The sequence below is a fragment of the Macaca mulatta genome, chromosome 10, assembly GCF_049350105.2.
Source record: "Macaca mulatta isolate MMU2019108-1 chromosome 10, T2T-MMU8v2.0, whole genome shotgun sequence".
In the NCBI taxonomy this organism is placed as follows: Eukaryota; Metazoa; Chordata; class Mammalia; order Primates; family Cercopithecidae; genus Macaca; species Macaca mulatta.
Window position 1 is genome coordinate 91,985,536 of NC_133415.1, and position 19,133 is coordinate 92,004,668.

At 48.1% G+C, this 19,133-nt stretch overlaps 1 protein-coding gene across 3 annotated transcripts in view; it reads left to right on the plus strand.

Annotated features, from left to right (window-relative positions):
* The window catches only part of LOC144332162 (uncharacterized), a 402,040-nt gene that overhangs the window by 58,674 nt on the left and 324,233 nt on the right, over positions 1–19,133 (plus strand). The window lies entirely within an intron of this gene.

Sequence of the window (19,133 nt, forward strand, 5' to 3'; positions counted from 1 at the left end):
GATCTGAGGGACGTGGTGATTGCCATGAGAAAGAGGTAGGTGAGAGTGTCCTAAGCAGAAGGAACAGTGAGTGCCACGGCCCTGGGACAGAAGAGGGCATTGCATGTCCAAGGAGCCACAGGAAGCCCATTGTGGTTGGAGGGTCATGGGTAGGAGCACCTGAAGCTTCAGAAGACATACAGATGAGGCTGACAGGTGGATGCAGGCATCCAGATGAACCCTCATGCTCTGTCTCTGAATCCCTACCAGTGGAACCTAGTGTGAGGAGTTAGGGGTTAGCAGAGTATTAGGGGGAGCATGGAGGGGAAGGCTCTTAACATTTCCAGGGAATTACCAAATGTCTCCCACTAAGCTGAGGAGATTCTGGGCCCAGTCTCCAAAAGTATATTCCAGAAAGGAAGCTACCTTAACATTAGTTAAGGTAATTCTAGTTCCTGTAACACAACTCTCCCCCAGATCTCAGTCACTTAATATCCTAGAAGTCTAATTCTCACATTAAGTCCACTTGAGTATTTGGCAGTTGACTTTCCCTGTAGTGATGCAGGGACCCAGGCACCCCCCATCTTCTAGCTCTGCCATCTCTTAGGATCTTGGAGTCCTTCCCTTCCATCTGGCAAGCAGTGAGAACAGCATGTAGAGCTTTGCACAGGAGGTTTTTGTGGACTGGGTTTAGATGTGTCTGTGATTTGCATTTGGGTGTGGCCAAGTAATTCAGTCACTGAATTATTACTGGGAAACAGAATTTACATGGATGCCCACCAGGTGGAGGAATTGGGTGTTGGTGAGCACACAGTCATCTTGGCCCCAGGCCTTTCTTTGAGTGACAGCAACAGTATGGACCAGAGGCTTTGTGCTGTGATTTTTACATTCAAGCTACTTGGGCGGCTGCCAGCCTCTTATCCCAACTGATTAAATCAGATTCCCTGGGAATGGGGCCTGGGCATCTGTATTGTTGAAAGCACTCCAGGGCATTGCAGCACACAACCAAGGTTCAGGACCATCCTGAATGGTGGAGAGAGGACGGTAGTCACAGCTGGGCCTATCCTTCTTCCTGCTCAATAATCATCATTATGCCTTATTATCTTCTTACCAGGTGACAGGCTAGAGTGTCAGGAATGAAGAGAAAAGAAGTTATTTACAAATAAAATGGTTGGTATTCTGCATTCTAGGGCAGGGGCTGCCTTTATCTCAAATGTGGGAGGCTCTTTGGCTGTGGGCAACAACTTTAATGGCTCCTCATGGTTGAGACAAGTGAACCTCACCTTGGCAGGTCTAGATGGTGAGAGCAGGAGAAATAGATAACTCCATCATATAGCTTGGGTAGAATTACGAGATTCCCAGGAAATAATGTGAGAAAGAGAAAGTAAGGGTTCCATGTTAAGAGGAGAAGGAAGATGTCAGAGAGTGGGTCGGGGGGAGGGCGAGAGAGAGAGAAGAGAGCAAGAGCGAGCGAGAGAGAGATTGAGCCTATGGTGAGCAGTCGTGGCTCATGGAAAGAGCGGACAATGAGAAATCCCCCATGGCAGGAATAACCAATATACTCCTAGGAAGCATCATGTCTAGCATTAAATTTGAAATTGTTCTTTGTTCTATAGTTGTTTTCCTACCTATAAACATTTAATAAGTCTCCTATATACAACAGCCTTGTATTAATGAAGTCTTGAAGGACTGAAGGAAGGAAGAAGTGTGCAAGTTAGAGTTCTTATTTAGCTTCAGGCAGCGAAAAATGGAAAAATGGATTCTAATTTAAGCAGCAAAGGAATTATAGGGTAAGCCAGTGACATTGTGACACAGGGACTCATACAAGTCACCCTTCAACCACTGGGTGGGTGTGGCTGGCCTTTAGATAACCTCTTACTCGGTCTCTTCAAGACATCTTTCCTTCCATCTTCTGATATGAGGCACAAGAGCAGATGAGGGCAGGGATGGCAAACGTGAGCCCTTCTACTTCATCCTTGGCAGACATCACTAACTGATCTCTGTGCAAGTTCTTATGGAGCCCAGGGGCGGCTCCCTGGACCCTTTATATTTCTTGTTCCAGGCAGTCATTACTAATAGAGCACAGATGATATATGAAATACAGTTTACTTCTGTTCCAGGGTCCATATGACACCTCTTTCAAGGCAATGTGTGTGCAATTTAAATGACACTATCTGTCTCTCAGCCCAAAGCAGCTGAGGATTCCATGCCCCGGGGACAAAGAGCTGCCCATCCTGGGGGCCCACTGCTACTGATCTTGCAGAAGCTCAAAGGCTGCCATTCATTCTTGGGATACTAGCCTTGGGGCAGAGTGGGGAGACAACTCCCTTTGGGTGTTACAACCTCCTCCTGACCCCAGCTTCCTTTGAGATGCGGCATCCCAAGCCTGCCTCTCGTGACTCCCAGTCTGTGGGTTCCGCTCTGCTCTGTTTTCATGATGCATTCTGACCTCATGGGTTCTAAAAAAAATTATTTGCCAGCTCTGTGCCCACCCCTTACTTCCAGTCAGGCCCAGGGTGGCAGAGAGTCATGGGGCTGCCAGTTTTGGCCAGGCTGGACTGGGGAGGGGATCAGTTACCCCTAAAAGAAAAGCTCTTCCAGCCGGGAATTGCCTTTCTCTTCCTAATGTGAGATAATTGGTTTCCTTTTTACCTAGTTCCTCCGCAGCCTTCCTAATTACTGCCAAACCCTTGTCCCTCGACTTTGGCAATTCCCACCAATGGACTTTTTTTCCAGAGGGAAAGAGAAGAAGGCAGGAAGACTCAGAATGAGGGCCTGGGCTGGATTTACCTCCTGAGTCATCCCCTACTCTCTGTGTGACCTTGGGCACGTTACTCACTTCTCTGAATTGTCCTCCCTAAGTAACAGCTTCCTGCTGGAATTTTGAGAGGGTAAGGTGATTTAAATGCTTAGCTCAATAGTGCATGGCGTGACTAAACACTCAATGAGTAAATGCTTGTAGTGTTTCTTGTTACCCTCGTGCTTGGTGGTTTGGGCTGGGGTGTGAGGGTCAGGCTTTGGGGTGCTGGTTGGGCACCTGTGTCTTCTCTTTTTCTTCCCCCAGAGCTGCTGGAACTAAGCTCTCCCCCATCTCTTCAAGGAAGATGTGACACCAGGTGTGTTTTAGCAGAAACAAGACCCACATAAATGGTCCACTGAGGGGCCAGCAGGCTCATATGATGTTCTGAAAAGGGGCATTTTATTTTGTCAAATTGCTCTAGGGCTGCTGAACTTTGGTGGCTGTTTCTTGGCAATGTTTCTGGACATTTTGTTCACAGGTGATAAGAGGAAGGGCTGCCCTGACATCTTGTCCAGGTGAAGAGGCTGGAGACTTCCTTTCTGTGCGTTCCAGCCAGTGCCCTGCCTGCAGTGGGGGAGACATTTTTTTACCCCGTTCAATGTGTGGGAGGAGGAGGGTGAGGTGGGGCATGGATAGAGGGGTCAGTGGGAGGAGTCCCCCCCAGAGTCCTCTGTTAGAACAACCCAGAAGTCCCCCTCCCCAGCTGTGGGAGCCTCCAGGGCCCTTTCCCACCCTAGCAGCCCCCTCCCCAGCTGGGGGAGCCTCCAGGTCCTGTTCCCACCCTAGCAGCATCTAGCCTTGTTTCCTGTCTTCCCATTTTCTGAAAAGCTGTGTGTCAGCACAGGAGTGGCAGGTGTGTTAACTCCCAGAGTCTGCGCCTGTGCCCCAGCATGGGAAGAAAAATGCCGACTCGGAGAGAATCAGAGTCAGGCACTGGCACTAGCCTTGGGGGCGGGAGAGAGTTGGTCAAAAGGAAGTGCTGGGAGAGGGCCAGGTGGCTGGTACTGAGGCACCCATACCTGCTTCCTCTGCCAGGGAGAGAGACCCCCCTAAGGTAACTGTGAGAAGTAAGGCACTGTCTCCCTCCCTCTTCCCTCCTTCCTTCCCTCCTTCCTTCCTTCCCTCCCTCCCTCCCCTCCCTCCCTCCTTTCCCTCCCTCCCTCCTTTCCCTCCCCTCCCTCCCTCCTTTCCCTCCCCTCCCTCCCTCCTTTCCCTCCCCTCCCTCCCTCCTTTCCCTCCCCCTTTCTCCCCTTTCCCTTCTTCCCTCCCCCTTTCCCTCCTTCCCTCCCCCCTCCCCCTTTCCCTCCCTCCTTTTTTCCCCTCCCTCCTCTTTTCCATGCCTTTTTTCCTCTCCCTCCCTCCCTCCCTCTTCCTTTCTCTCCCTGTCTTCCTTCCCTTTTACCCCCTTTCCTTTTTCCCTTCGGTTCTTTCTTTTTTTCATCTCTGCACTCCCCCTCCTCCCCTTCCTTCCTTTCTCTTTTCTCCTCTTCCTTTACCTTCTCTCCTATTCCCTCCCCCCCTCCTTTCCACCGTCTTCCTTCTCTCCCAGCTCCCTTCCTTCCTCTTTTCCTCATTTGCATCCCTGCTTCCCCTGTGCTCTTCCTCCTGTCTTCCCTCCTCTTTTCTTGTATCTTTCCTTTCTTTTCCCCTTCTTCCTCTCTTCCCTTCCTTCCTCCCCGCTCCCACTATGTCACTCAATGCTCCAAGCTGGACACAGCTGCAGGGAAATAGCCTCAGCCCTGCCCCCCAGGAGCTTCCACCTAGTGGGAGCCAGGCAGGTAGATAGGTGACGACCCTGCCACGTGATCCATGTGCTAATGAAGAGCTGGGCTGGTCTCCTGGGAACTTTGCTGGGTCTGGAGGAGTAGAGAAAGCCCTCACAGAGCAGGAGACCTCTGGCTTGGGTCTCATAGTTTCTCTGGCTGAGTCAAAAGAAAAGGGCATTGTAGGCAGAAGGAAGAGCTTGCACAAACTAGGGGTACATGGTCAATGAATTCTCATGCAAATTTGGAATTGGACAAATCTAGGCTTGAGCCACTGTCAGTACAACTTCTGCCCGATAATTTCAGCCTCTCTGAGCTTCTCATCTGTAAAATGGGGTATGTTAGTACTCATGATGCCCTGGGATGTTTGGGGAACAGAATTAGCTCTTGCATGTGAAAATATCTAGCACTAGGTATCTTATCACATTTTATCTTCATGTCAACCCAGAGGGCCGGGTACAATTATACAATTATATCTTAATTTTACAGGTCTGGAAATGGTGGCTCAGAGAAGTTGAGCAGCCTGTCCAAGTTCACACAGCCAGGTAGACTGAAGACACAAATGTAGGCAGCCTGATTTCCCAAGCCCGAGTGTTTAATAACAATCTCCCCAAAGTCAGCATACACACTTGGAATAAGACTAATACATCAGGTGCTTCCTCTGTAAAATGAGGTTGCACAAACCTGGCAGGATGATAGGGATAACTCTCCAGAGCTGGAGGGGCCATGGGGGATGTACTTTTGAACTTTATGGCTTCTCAAGATCCTATCAATTGTACTCTCCTAGCCTGTGTCTGGGTGGTGCAGGAGAAGGAGGATGGGCAGTGGAAGAGGAAGAAGGGGGAGGAAGGTAGGAAAGAGCAGGAGAAAGAGTGAGGGAGGAGGGTGCATTGGAGGGAGGAGGGGGAGAAGGGAGGAAGGAGAGAAGGGGGAGGGGAGGAGGATAGAGAGGAGAGGGAGGAGGAGGGGGGAGGGGAGCAGGGGGGAGGGGAGGGGAGGAGGGGTGGGAGGAGGGGAAGGGGAGGAGAGGTGGGGGAGGAGGAGGAGGGGGAAGGTGAGGAGGAGGGGAAGGGGAGGAGAGGCAGGGGGACGAGGAGGAGGGGGAAGGTGAGGAGGAGGAGGGGGAAGGGGAGGAGGAGGAGGGGGAAGGGGAAGAGAGAGAGGAGGGAGAGGAGGGGAAGGGAAGAAGAAAGGAACTCTCTGACCCTACTCCTGAATCTGATTCTCTCCCTCTCTCCTGGTTCCCTGCACCGAGGTGTTGGAAATCCAGCTTTCCATTGGAGGCTGCCTGGGTTTCTGTCTTTGTAGCTGTGCTTTTTCTGTTCCCATGGGACTCTTTTTCCCTTGACCCCTTTTCTTTCAGGAACTCTTGGTCTTGTCTGAACAGCCTTTTGTCTAAGAAGCACAGACTGCCCTGGGCACCTTTTCCTTCTCCTTGCTCTGGCCTCTGCTGTCAGTTTCTCATCTCTGCTCTCCCTCTCTTCTCATCCCTCCAAGAAGGTGAACTGTGGGGCTTCTGAGGTCTAAGGAAGGGTCCTGGATAGGGACTTTAAGAGCCCAGACCGGATGGTCACAGGAGAGGGACCCTTTTGTCATTATGTAGACTGGCCACACGATGGCGCCCTGGGACCATCAAGCGCCTGCCCAGTCTCTTCAATGGGCCTCTGGTGATTATTCCTTCCCTTAAGTGTTGCACACATGCGCCTCTTCCTTATCTCTGTAGCAGGGCAGCCAACTTCTGGGTTTCCTGCTCACCCTGGGTAGAGAGAGCCCAGTCACTGGGGTTGTGTTAGAGAGGAGTGGAGTGGGGAGAAGAGCAGGAGGGGAGCAGAAAGGAGAGAAGTGAGGGGCTTGCCGGGGGCTAGTGGCTGCGCAGCTGTGGGAAGGGACTTTCTGGAGTCACCCATGGGCTCAGCCGCCCGGAGCTGGGCTCTGGGGAATCTTTAGGAATGAGAAACAGGTTGGATGTCCATTCCAGGGCCCCAAACACAGGGCTTACCTGGAAGCATGAGGACTGAAAGTGACACAGAAAAGGCTGGCGTGAACTTCCACGCACCTGAGAAAGGAGCAAGAGCTCAGAGTTCCAGCTGGAGGTGGCCCTGACTGTAGACTTGGCCGTGGCCAGCGTTGGCCCTCCCCAGACACGGCTTGGAGCTGATGGAGCTGCTGTTTGGGACAGCGGGATGTGGCTTGACTCAGGCAGTGAAAAATAAGGCTTGCTTTTATGAAAAACGAAAACTCAGGTGACCAGAGTGAATTTCATGCATGCTCAGAGAGCAGTGGCAAGTTAGGATTATACTAATATTATGATAATAATGATAGTAGCAAATAACAATAATAATAACGATCTTTTTGAGGATTTATGGAACATGCCAGACACTGCTTTTTTTTTTTTTTTTTTTTTTTTTTTTTTTAACATGGATTGTTTTGTTTACATGGATTGCCCCACAGTGGAGGTAATATAGAAGAGGATTTATAATGACAGTCAAACCTGAAAAAGAGACACTTTGTTTTAGCACAACAAGGCCCGGGGTACCTGCAGGCTGGAGTGTGGCTTTCTCATAGGCTCCAGCTAATTGCAGGGATAGAGAGAGAAACTCTCCCATTTCACTTACAGGGTACACAGGGACCTGCCATCACAACCTTTTTCATTCCCAACCGTTTTCTTCCTGTTGGAAGGAATATTCCTCAGCTGAAGTTGCGTCTGATTTAATAAGGCAATAACCAGAGAAATGCATTTCAATTGATTATTAAGCATTTGTTTATTAGGGCTCAGTAGCTCTGACCCAAATAGCTGCTAAGCAGTCATTAAACATCAAAGAAGATGTTTCTGTTTATATATTTTGTTTATTTACCGTCATGAAAAACATTATTGCATCAATTAAATGTCGATTAGGGGTCTATGGTTTGAATTAGATTATACACATAGTGTCAAATCATTTTCGTGTCTCTTTCTGAGATATAATCTATTTTTGTTTTAGTATCGAAAAGGATTCCATCCAAGTGTTAGGCGCTGTGGCTGGCAAGGGTTGCAGGGTGGCTTCTGAGCACTTCTAAAGCTGATGTTTCCGTTTTTGGAGTTTGCAGCCTAGAGCCCTGTGACAGCCTGGAGCCCCTGATCCGTTCCTCATTGATCATTCATGGAGGGGCCATTTCTCTGTGATTCTTTGCTTTTTTGGGCATTAATTTTCTAGAAAACAAAACAACACAACTCTAACCTCCATCATAAAACCCTTAGATATTTATCTCCAGGACAGCTAAACTGAGTTGTGGAAATGAAATTAAGTTCTCCATTAATGCTGCTTCAAGTAAGCAACATCGAAATCAGGAATGTGCTTGAAGGAATATATGCTTTTCCTAGTCACAGTCTAGAAGCATTGAAATAACATATCTTAATATATTTTTATTCAAAAAAATTGGATAATTTTCTAATTATATGAGACAACTATGTGTATTTATAAAATCACATATAAACCTGAGCTTAAATTTTTTAAAATTGACAAAATTATATATATTTATCATGTACAATATGATATGTGTACATTGTGGAATGGTGAAGTTGAGTTAGCATCCTGGCTTTTTAAGTCAGAGGAGAAGGGACTCGCAGGAGGACACTGGCTGAATTGGGCCCCATCGGACTCAGAATGGAACTCCCTAGTCCCTAGAATTTGTCCTCCTCCTGTTGTACTCAGTGCGTTGGTGGAAGCAGAACTCCCCATGGGAACAGGGAGACCTGGATTTTCTGGGGTGGGAGGGGAAGGTAAAGGTGCAACAGATTGAGACTTCTCCCTGCTCTAACTCCCAGCCCAGCCCAGAGAAGAACTTTGAGTGAGGCCAGCAGTGGGGAGGCTGAGCTCAGGCAGCCTCGGGGGTCAGTCCTGCAGGGTGGCATGCGGGGATGAGGGTTCAGCAGAGGGGCAAGCTGGGATCTGGCTCCAGCCACGTGGGGGCTGGCATGCATGCCATGAGGCTCAGCTACCCCTCTCCTTCCACCTTGTTCTTTCTGGGCAGGGGCAGCTTTCCAGATCCCAGTCAGGATTTATCCAGGGATAAAGGAGAGAGAGAGAGAGGTGAGAGTGAAGAGGAGAGTTGGGTGAGTGAGGAAACAGCTTGAAGAGGCCAGTCATTTGCATATTAAAGAACCTCTTGGCTGGACGTAGTGGCTCACACCTGTAATCCAACACTTTGGGAGGCTGAGGTGGGTGGATCACGAGGTCAGGAGATCGAGACCATCCTGGCCAACATGGTGAAATCCCATCTCTACTAAAAATACAAAAATTAGCTGGGTGTAGTGGCGTGTGCCTGTAATCCCACCTACTCCGGAGGCTGAGGCAGGAGAATTGCTTGAACCCAGGAGGCGGAGATTGCAGTGAGCCGAGATCACGCCCCTGCACTAGCCTGGCAACAGAGCGAGACTCCATCTCATTTAAAAGAAAAAAAAAAGCATCTCAAGTTCTCTAACACTTCTAGCCCAGAAGTTTTCAAACTTTGTTTTAAAGCGATGAAACCGTTTTATCAAGTGACATCTTATTTGAGTGAAAGTATGGTATCTATGAAATTTAAACACCGTTGAAGTGGTCAGTGCAGGGTGCTTCTCACGTGCCTCCTAAGCCCTCCCCGCCGTGGTACCCAGAGGCGTCTCTGCAGAAATCCTCTTTGTAGACATGCTTTGAAAACCACTGCATTAGCACACTGGACAGCCCTGTCCTTAAAAGTTAGTTGCCTGGCCGGGCGCGGTGGCTCAAGCCTGTAATCCCAGCACTTTGGGAGGCCGAGACGGGCGGATCACGAGGTCGGGAGATCGAGACCATCCTGGTTAACACGGTGAAACCCCGTCTCTACTAAAAAATACAAAAAACTAGCCGGGCTAGGTGGTGGGCGCCTGTAGTCCCAGCTACTTGGGAGGCTGAGGCAGGAGAATGGCGTGAACCCGGGAGGCGGAGCTTGCAGTGAGCTGAGATCCGGCCACTGCACTCCAGCCTGGGTGACAGAGCGAGACTCCGTCTCAAAAAAAAAAAAAAAAAAAAAAAAAAAAAAAAAAAAAAAAAAAAAAAGTTAGTTGCCAGCCCAGCATGGACAACAGAAGAATTCCTAGGAATGAGACCTTCTCAAAGTCCCAGGCCCACCTGTGAACATTCAGATTTCCTAGATCTGGATTTCACCCGAGAATGTACTTTTAACAAGATCCGCAAATGATTCTAACCCAGTAGGCTAGGCTAGGCTGGAACTAGAGCGAAGCCAGCGAGTACTTGGACGTGTACTTACACGGCCTTGAGAGTGAAGCCTCCTGGAATTTTATACTGTAGGCCCCTCACTGGCCTCATTCTGGTCCTGGCCCAGGCACTAACCATATGAAAACCAACACCCAGCTACACTCTGGGGTTTGGCTGCATACAGAAGTGCTCAGATGGGGCTTGAAAGAATGAATGAAAGCCATAGAGATCTGCCTCCTGGTGTCCCATGGGGCAGACAGCAAAGAGAACACGTTGTAGGCAATATTCGTAGTCATTTTTATTACTGCTATTATGAATTTATTTTTTGATGCTTATAAGGTGCAAGACACAGTGGGAAACAATTTATAAACATTCTCATCTTTCACCCTTGCATCAGCCATGTAATAGTTCAATTTGTAAACGGGGAAATGGAAGCTTTGAAAGGTGAAGGTCTCGTCCGTATTCACACTGCTAGTCGTGATGCCTAATGTTCTCCATGGCTTGAGCTCTTTACCTTTCCGCTGTACTGAGGGTAGGTATATGGACCTTCCTCAGCATGGGGGATGATGATCCTAAATGACCCTTGCTCTAATATAATAGCATCCATTATGGACTGTAGTCACTGTGTGTGTTTGCCCAGCAAGCATCCTCATTTGCTTCTCTGAAGCAACTCTCACTCCCGTCCTGGCCACAGGGTCACCTGACCCAGGTCTGGCCAATCAGAATCCTCCATTGCCCTAGACCTTGATTAGTCTGGGAGTGGACCCTGAGACTCAAGTCAGACGAATCAGGTGCTTCCCCAGCATTTCCAGTTAGAAGCTGGAGAAGCTGACATGCCTCTGGGGTCACTGATCTGGAAGGAGGTGAGGGGTTGCTCACAGCCAGAGCTCTAGGAGAGAACAAAGAAGAGGAGAGAAAGTAAAACCTGGTGACCCAGTCTTGTTGGCAGGTCCTTCTTCAGTTCTGTGAGGTGCCTGAGCATGTACCGCTCTCAGCTATGGCAGAAAATAGTTCTCATTTTTTACTTTAGGCTAGTTTGAATTAGCTTTCTGTCACTTGCAACCAAAGGATCCTGATGAATTCAGCATCCAACACATTCCCTCTACTCAGAGTAGAGTACATCCATCACAGTCCCTCTACTCTGAGTCCTGTCTGAACCACCCACCATCCCACTGGTATTTCCCAGTGGTGTTTGTGCCTCCTTTCTCCTCTGCTGCAGTTCATGCCTTTTCACAGATTGGCTGAGGATTCTCTGAACACTAGTCACTCCTAGAAAGTTCCCAACACCATCTGAATGCATTTATCTTTTAAAAATTATGGTAGAATACACATATACAATTTATCATCTTAACCATTTTTAAGTATATTTCAGTGGTATTGTCTATTCATACTGTTATGCAAATCATCACCAAATCCTCATCCATCTCCAAAACTCTTTTCATTTTACAAAACTAAAGCTCTGTACCCATTAAACAATAACTCCCATCCCCTGCCTACCCTCCTCTCCCCAGCCCCTAGTTACTACCATTCTAGTTTCTATCTGTAAATTTGACTATTCTAAGCAACTCATATAAATGGAATCATATAATATTTGTCCTTTTGTGACTGGCTTATCTCACTTAGCATAATGTCCCCAAGGTTTATCCATGTTGTAACATGTATCATAATTTCATTCTTTTTTAAGGCTAAATAATGTTCCATTGTATGTATATACCACATTTTGTTTATCTGTTGATAAACACTTGGATTGCTTCTATGTGATAGCTATTGTGAATAATGCTGCAGTGAACATGGGTGTGCAGACATCTCTTCGGCATACTAATTGAAATTACTTTGGCTGTATATCCAGAAGTGGGATTGTTGGATCATACAGTAATTCTATTTTTAATTTTTTGAGGAACTGCCATAGTGTTTTCCACAGTGACTATGCCATTTTACGTTCCCCCCCAACAGTGTGCAAGAGTTCTGATTTCTCCATATCCTCACTAACATTTGTTATTTTCTGTGTTTTTTTTTTTTTTCTAGTAGCCATCCTGATGGATGTGAGGTAGTCCTAATGTGTTCTTAGTAATGACAGTTGTATCAGTTTTGCTCCATAAAAACTACTTTAAAATCAGGGGCTTGAAACAACCACTATTTACTCAGCTCATGATTCTCTTGCGTTGGCAATATGGACTGAGCTCAGCTGAGTGGCTCTTCTGGTCTTGGCCAGACTTACCCATGTGGTCTAGGGCAAGCTTTGTGTTGACTTGTCTAGGAAGACTTCAGCTGGGGTGACTCATTGGTGCTTCATGCCATCTCTCACCAGAAGGCCAGGCTTGCTCACATGAAGGCTAGGCAGGGTTCCAAGAGAACAAACTAAAGCATGCAGTAGAAGTGGGACAACATTACTTCCTCTGAATTCCGCTAGTCAAAGTAAATCACCAGGTTAGTCCAGATTTAAAGTGTGGGGAAATCTCTGTCTCTTGATAGGAAGGTCTGCAAAGGCAAATTGCAAAGGGATGTGGATATGAGAAGTGAATAATTACAACGATTTTTTTTTTTCCCCAAAATCTAGCATAACAACTTTTCAACAAGCTTTCATGTCAGACAGAAGGAATTTGCATTTGAGATTTGCTCCAATGGGCTCACCCAATTCATGAGTTTCAAAGGCTCTGGTTCACACCTGCAAAACTAGACTATGCTGGAAATTGTGGAATCAAGGCTAATGCCTGATAATTTCAAATGAGATTTTTTTCCTCCTAAAATCAGTGGATATTTCTGAATAAATTGTTCTTTCAGTCACGAATCATGGAGGCAAGAGCTGTAATTCTCCATTCATTTGCCATAAGCAGTTGACTCAAGGATAGCTCTGACTATGTAGCCCTGTCTGTTAATGAGAACCATTATACAATTAACTTTTCGATCATCTTTAGAAGATGCCAAGCCAGACTCCCTCCTCAAAGCCCTCAGTGAACAGGGGAGCCTCCACAGAGCTCCATAGCCTGCTTAGATGTTCAAAAAGTAAAAACCAACTGAAAATGAAAGACTTCTAAAGCTCAGAGCTTTCCCAGTAACTGGATGAAAGGAGAGTACAGCCAGATCCAAATAGTTGGAACTGTTGCCAGGGAAGTATAGGGTGGTAAGTACCTCCAAGCATTTTATTAACCTGGTAAATCAGTCCCTGGAAGCCCACCAGGAAGGTTTGGAGCAAATTTCCTACTTCATTATTTTAGTCACTGCTACTATAATGCTGCATAACAAAGCACCTCAAAGTCAGTGGTAAACAACAACAAGCATTTATTTTTCTTTCTTATGGGTCTGTGGGTTGGCTGGGGTTCAGGAGATTTTGGCTGGGCCAGGCTGGACTCCAGGGAGGATGTGGGATTCGGATCTGTTCCACAGAGCTTTATTCTCCTTGGAGCAGTGGCTCTCCAGAGCATGAACTTCTCATGGAGAATAGGAGGAGATCAGAGGGCAGGTAAACCATCTGGGCACCCATGAGGCTTCTACCTGGTCATGCCTACTATCATCCTATCAGCCAATGTGAGTCACGTGGCCAAGCGAAACATCCATGGGGTAGAGACATAAACTTTTCTCCCAGTGGGAGGGCACTGCAGGCACTGCAAGTTACGTGGCAAAAGTTGAGATGTCTAATCTTAGTATGGTGGAGTAAGAATTGAGACAGAGTCTACCATATTTACTCAAAGGGGGTGGGAGGTTGAGGTATTGGGGTTAAACCTATGTTGTGTGCAAGTGAAGGTTTGTATTTATCTAGGAATGTCTGATAGATGGCTAGGCTGAATCAGCAGGGGCTACTGAAAGGAGGAACTGAGGGTTCTTAGGAGAGTGAGCTCCTTCTGGGGTAATACAGAGCTGGGCCAAGGAGCTTATCCAAGTAACACAATCACAGTCCTTGAAGAGAGGGGCATTTCTGAGTACTCCATGATGGAAGTCTCTGGTTTCTTCCCTGTGTGACCCCTATCCCCACCATTGACTCACGACTAGTCCCTGGGGGGAGTTGATTATTCCAAGAAAACATTGCGAGATGTTGGGGCCTAAACACCAGTGCTGTGAGTCCCTTCTGGGGGAGTTAAACATGAAGAGGAAGAGGTTCTTTTTTCCCCCCAGATCAGAGGTCTTCACCTTGGGGCTTTGAACCCCTGTGGCCCCAGACATCTGAAATTACTGTGGCTGGCAGCGGGTAGGATATGGCATACTCAGTGGTGGCAGAAGCAGTGTCCAAGAAAAGCAGCTGTACCAGGGGAAGCAATATTGGTGCCCGCCTATTAGGAATGGCAGGGATCTGGACAGGTAGGGAGAGGCAAGACTGAGGAACAGGGCAGGGTGTCCTGCTTGGAGATGTGGCCTGTACCCTGGGCACACTCCAGGCTCAGCACACTCTCTAGCACATGCAATGGGCCCAGCCATATTCAGGCTAAGGCATAATGCTTAGGCAGCCCCTCTATGCTTCAGGAATGTGATGGGTTCATTTATTCCTGTCAGGTCATGACAGGGTTTGCAAACAACCTTTTTAACACTGTTCCTTTGTTCATTAAGTATCAAGTACCTTCTCTGTGCTGGGAACTATGTAAGGAATGGTTGAACAGGAAACATTTTCTGCTTTGAGAAGCTCTCCCTCTTAGTGCAGTTTGGTAAACTATTGCCTACGGGCCAAATATGACCCACCATCTGTTTTTGTAAATAAAGTTTTATTGGAATGCAGCCATGCTCATTTGTTTACATATTGTCTATAGCTATTTTAACATTACAATGGCAGCACTGAGTAGTTGTGACAGAGACTCTATGGCCCCTACTGCCTAAACTATTTACTATTGGCTTATTGTAGAAAAAGTTTGCCAGTCTGTTGTCTAGTGGAAAAGAGAAACATAAACAGATGAACAGATAAATAGGCAATGACAATGTAGTGTGACAATACTGTGACAGAAGTAAGTGCTTGGCTTTGGTGGGAGGTGGGATCAGGGAAGTCTTCCTGGAGTAGGCAGTGTCTACTCCAAGACCTAAATAGTGAGTTCAGGAATTTTGGCAAAGGTGTGGGGAGAGATCACCGATGGAGGAAAGCATGAACAGAGGCCAGAGGTAAGAGAGAACATGGGGTTTTGGGTGGTGGGAGCTGAGAGAAGAGGCTGGCAGGATAGTGCTGGTGGCATGTTGGGCATCTCATCACCATTCAGGAAGTTGGCATCCATCAGCAGTGGACTGTGCTCGGCACTACGCTATTAATATGAATGTGTTCTCAATTCCTTCCAGGACTGGGTTTTAATGTTTCCACTTTACAGATATGAAATGAACATGGCAATAAAGGAGCTGGAATTTCCGGAGGTAGGGATTTTCTGGATGGACGATTCCTGTGTGTTTGCCACATCCTATGAGTGGCAGGATGGGCTCTGGTTAGAATGGTGGGGGTGCAGCCTGGCTTTGTCTCATTAACTCGTGGTTCCTGTGCTATGCATTTCAAGACTTGTTCCAGTCCTAGAGTGTCCTGTGCCCACACTCAGCCTCCTACTGGGTCCCCCACCTAAGACAGGGCTCCTTGAGTTGTGGGTTCAGCTCCACGTCTGGTTCTTCCTCCTCTTCCCATCAAACGTGTGCCTTCTGCTCTGGGGCTCCAACAGGACCTGCAAATCCACACTTGGGACAAAGCTCCATGACTCAGAGCGCTACCCTTTAACGTTTAGTGTGAGGCGCAAGCATCACCCTGCCCCTTCTTGTGCTCAGAGCAGACTTGCTAAGGGATCACCAAACTTTCCCACTGAATCCAGACACAGCCTCAGAATCCTGCTCAACACAGCCCTCCACTGATCACCCAGCATGCTTCCCATCCTTTCCTTAACCTAGGGGGAAAGCTTGAGCTCACGCAGTACTTTCTGTACAAACCTAGTCACTGCTCCCAGGCAGCCAGCCTTTTTGTCAACTCTGATTTTGACCCGGGATTCAACACAATTCAACAAATGTTCACCAAGATCCACTAAGTGTCAAGGAGCAGCGATGAATAAATGTGGTCTTGATGCCCTAAGGAGCTCACATTCTGATGAGAGAAGTTATTGGCTTGAGTGACCACTGAAGTGGCAGCCTTTCTCTGCTTTTTCTCGGGGTTGTGCTGGCCGCATGCCCTGCAGAACTGGACTCAGGCTTCCCCATCTGAGATGTGGCTATGCCTGGGTGGGGCTGCATGGCTAGGACTTCTGCATCTCAGACCAGAGGGCAGAAGATGCAGATGAGGAGGGGGAGAGGACCCCACTGGAATGGCAGCAACTCAAGGTAAAGGATGAAGGCAGGTTTACACCAGATTAGGATCAATGAACAGTGAGTCTGGTCTGAGCAGTGGGTACAGCACTAGGGTTTCTGGAATCTTCAGATAAGGTGGTACACTTTAGGGCTCTGGCCACCCATTCTCTGCAGGCCTAGAAGGGGAAGGAGCTGACAAGCACAAGGCTGCAGTATCAGGACCTCAGCCTCCGAAGCAGAGACAGAGCAAGAAGGAAACTGAGGCAGGGGAGTAGCCAGCCCGACTCCGCAGCACGATCGGGCACACCTGCGTCGGGAGTCGTGCAGATCACCAGGCTTAGGAGGACAGCAGCTCTAGGAGGCTCAAGGGCTGATTTTTCTGATCTACTCCACCCTGATCAGTACTGGTTTAGGGATGCTGGAGAGTGGGTTCTCCCCATGTTAGGACTCAAAGTGAGAGCTGCTTATGACTTTGCCAGGTTTTTTCTTTAGCTACTGAGACATCTCTCCACCCCAGGATCCGGCAATCACATCAATGCCAAAAGGGGCACCTAAAGCCTTCAACTATTTGCCTTTCTATGGAGATTTCCAGAATCTACTCAGTTGATGCCATAAATAGGTAGAGAAGGGAGTGTGTGTGTGTGTCTGTTTCAGTCTATGAACACACATGCACACACACACACACAGTCAGACCTACTTCATCAGTATCAGTTTGCAAACTTCATTTCTTTAGGATGAAGAGAAAAGAAAATTATTATTAACATATCAATGGCACTTCCATGCTGAGAACAAGATTACCCTCAGCACACACAAGCGCCCAGGGAGGCTCAGACACTGTATTTTAAATGGGCTCTGTCTCCGCATCTCTGTCTCCCCCACCCCACCCCCATTCCCTTCCCTTTTCTTTTTTTTTTTTTTCTTCTTCTTCCTCTAAGCTTGTTTCTCTTGAAATTTCCACCTTGTGGTTGTGTACTGCTGACTTCACATTTGCTGTGGTGTGAACTCCACATCTGTGAATGGATGACAGGAAAGATTAATAGCCCTGCTCTCTTCTCCTTGACTGTGGGCCCAGCTAATGAATAAATAAATAAATAAATAAGCAGAGCTCCAATCCCCTAAATAGAGACCCAGAGCCGGGGAGAAAACAGCATTTTGCTGAATCCATTCTTTAAGGAAAAAACCCAACCTCTAATGATCTCTGATTTACATAGTCGGCAATTTTTCACTAAACATTTTACAAAGACACAAAAGTTTGGGGTGGAGGGATTGCCCCATGTTCTTTCCAGATGGAGGCAAGGGTCCCCCTGAGAAGCCCACAGGCCAAACAGGGCTGGTGCAGAGTGTGGGCTGGCCATGGAGGCGAGCTGGTTTCCCACTCAGGCCGCCTTAGGCCTGGGATCATTGAGCTGAGCGACGGTGAAGAGGGAGGCAAAGGGACCCCTCAGGGGTCCCAGTAGTTGGTCCCCACTCTTACCAGGTGGGAGGAAGGTATGGGCTCACCAGGCAGCTCAGAAAGCCTATGAGTGTAAGGGGAGGGAGGCAGGGAGAGAAGTCATTCCTTCCTGCTTCCTTCATGCCTCCAGTTCTGGTGAAAGAGAAGCTCAGATATGCACAGACAGAGCTTCTCAAACTTGAACGTGCGCTAATGACCTGGAGATCTGGTTGGAATGCAGATTCTGACTCAGTGGGTATAGGATGGGGCTGAGATTGGCCAATTCCAATAAGCCTGCAGGCACTGCGGTGGCTGCTGCTGCTCCAGGGGTCACACTTAGAGTAGCAAGATGTTGCAGAGGCAGCAGCAAGTCAGGTTCTGTCCCCTTCTCCATGGCCCTTGTCTGAGGCTTCACAACAGTCATCCCTTTCCTGCCAGCCCCAGAACTTGGCTGTTAACCTGGTTTTCCAACCTCAGCTGACTCTGTGGGTCTAATATCCCAAGGTACCTCAGCCAGATGCAGCATGCACATCCTCTCTGGACCAGGCTTGGAGAATTCTGACTTTCCCTTGGCCATGTTTGTAAAGGATGGTTGCCCCTCACCTGGTCTCTGCATCTTTAACAAAGTCCGTCGTTGGATATGAAGATGTGCCTGGGTGACCCAGTTGAGGGGCAGGTGGGCTTAGTGGCAGCAAAGACATCTGTAGGCTCTGGGCTGAGCAGGGGCTGGGGGTCAAAGGCAGCGGATGCTGGAGGGGCAGTGAGGGGCTTCCCTGCACAGCCAGGAGTTTGAGGGGCCTGAAGGCACACGCACCAGCCATCGATCTTAACCTGCTCCCTTATAGTACCCATCATCTCACTTCACTCCTTTTGATGATGAAGCAGAGATGAGACCAGTCCAGCAGAAACCAGGACAGGAAGCCCCACGATGCCAGCCATGCCCCTCCTTTATGATCCCCCTGGCTCAGTGTTCAGGTGGACAGTCTCAGGTGTGGTCACATGGGGATGAAGGGAGCAGACAAGTTAGGGAGCCACGCTGACCCAAGCCCTGACATTCTGTTCTTCATTATTAGCCAGGTTGCCAGACTCATCCTGGCTCTCAAATTCCAGCCATGAGTCAACCTATGAAAGCCCCAAGGCCAGGTTATGATTCACCTGAGTGTAGTTCATCATCTTCCTCCCTGGATAATCCTCAGATGACCCCCACCCAGCCAGGGGGAGCTGCCTTTATCATCCCATGGGCAGGATTAGCTCTGCACATCCGACCACTGTTTATTTGTCAAACCTCGATTTGCTCACCTGTGAAATGGGAACCCCCAATACCTTCTTCACGGAGTGGGGAAGGTAGAGGAGCCAACACTCAAAAGCACCCAGGTCAGGGTCTCAGCCCACTGTAAACATCCCCCAACCCTGGTAGCAATCATGCCTCTGGCCTTTGCATTGCCTCCTTTTTCTGGCTGTCTTCTATCTCATCACTTCCAGGTATGCTTCATGAAACAAATCTCATGAGACATTCACACAAAAAAATCTGTAACAAAAAATTGGGAAAATTGCATAATATTCCTTTCTTGAAGAGTTAGTCAGTCTAACTTGATTCTGCTTGACTCAAATTTGTTTGGCCAAAGAACCTTTTTGTTGGGCATAACATTTATTAATAACTGGGGTGTCAGGAGATGGGAGCCAGCTTATACGCTTCTCCAAAGCCTTAACCCAGAAGG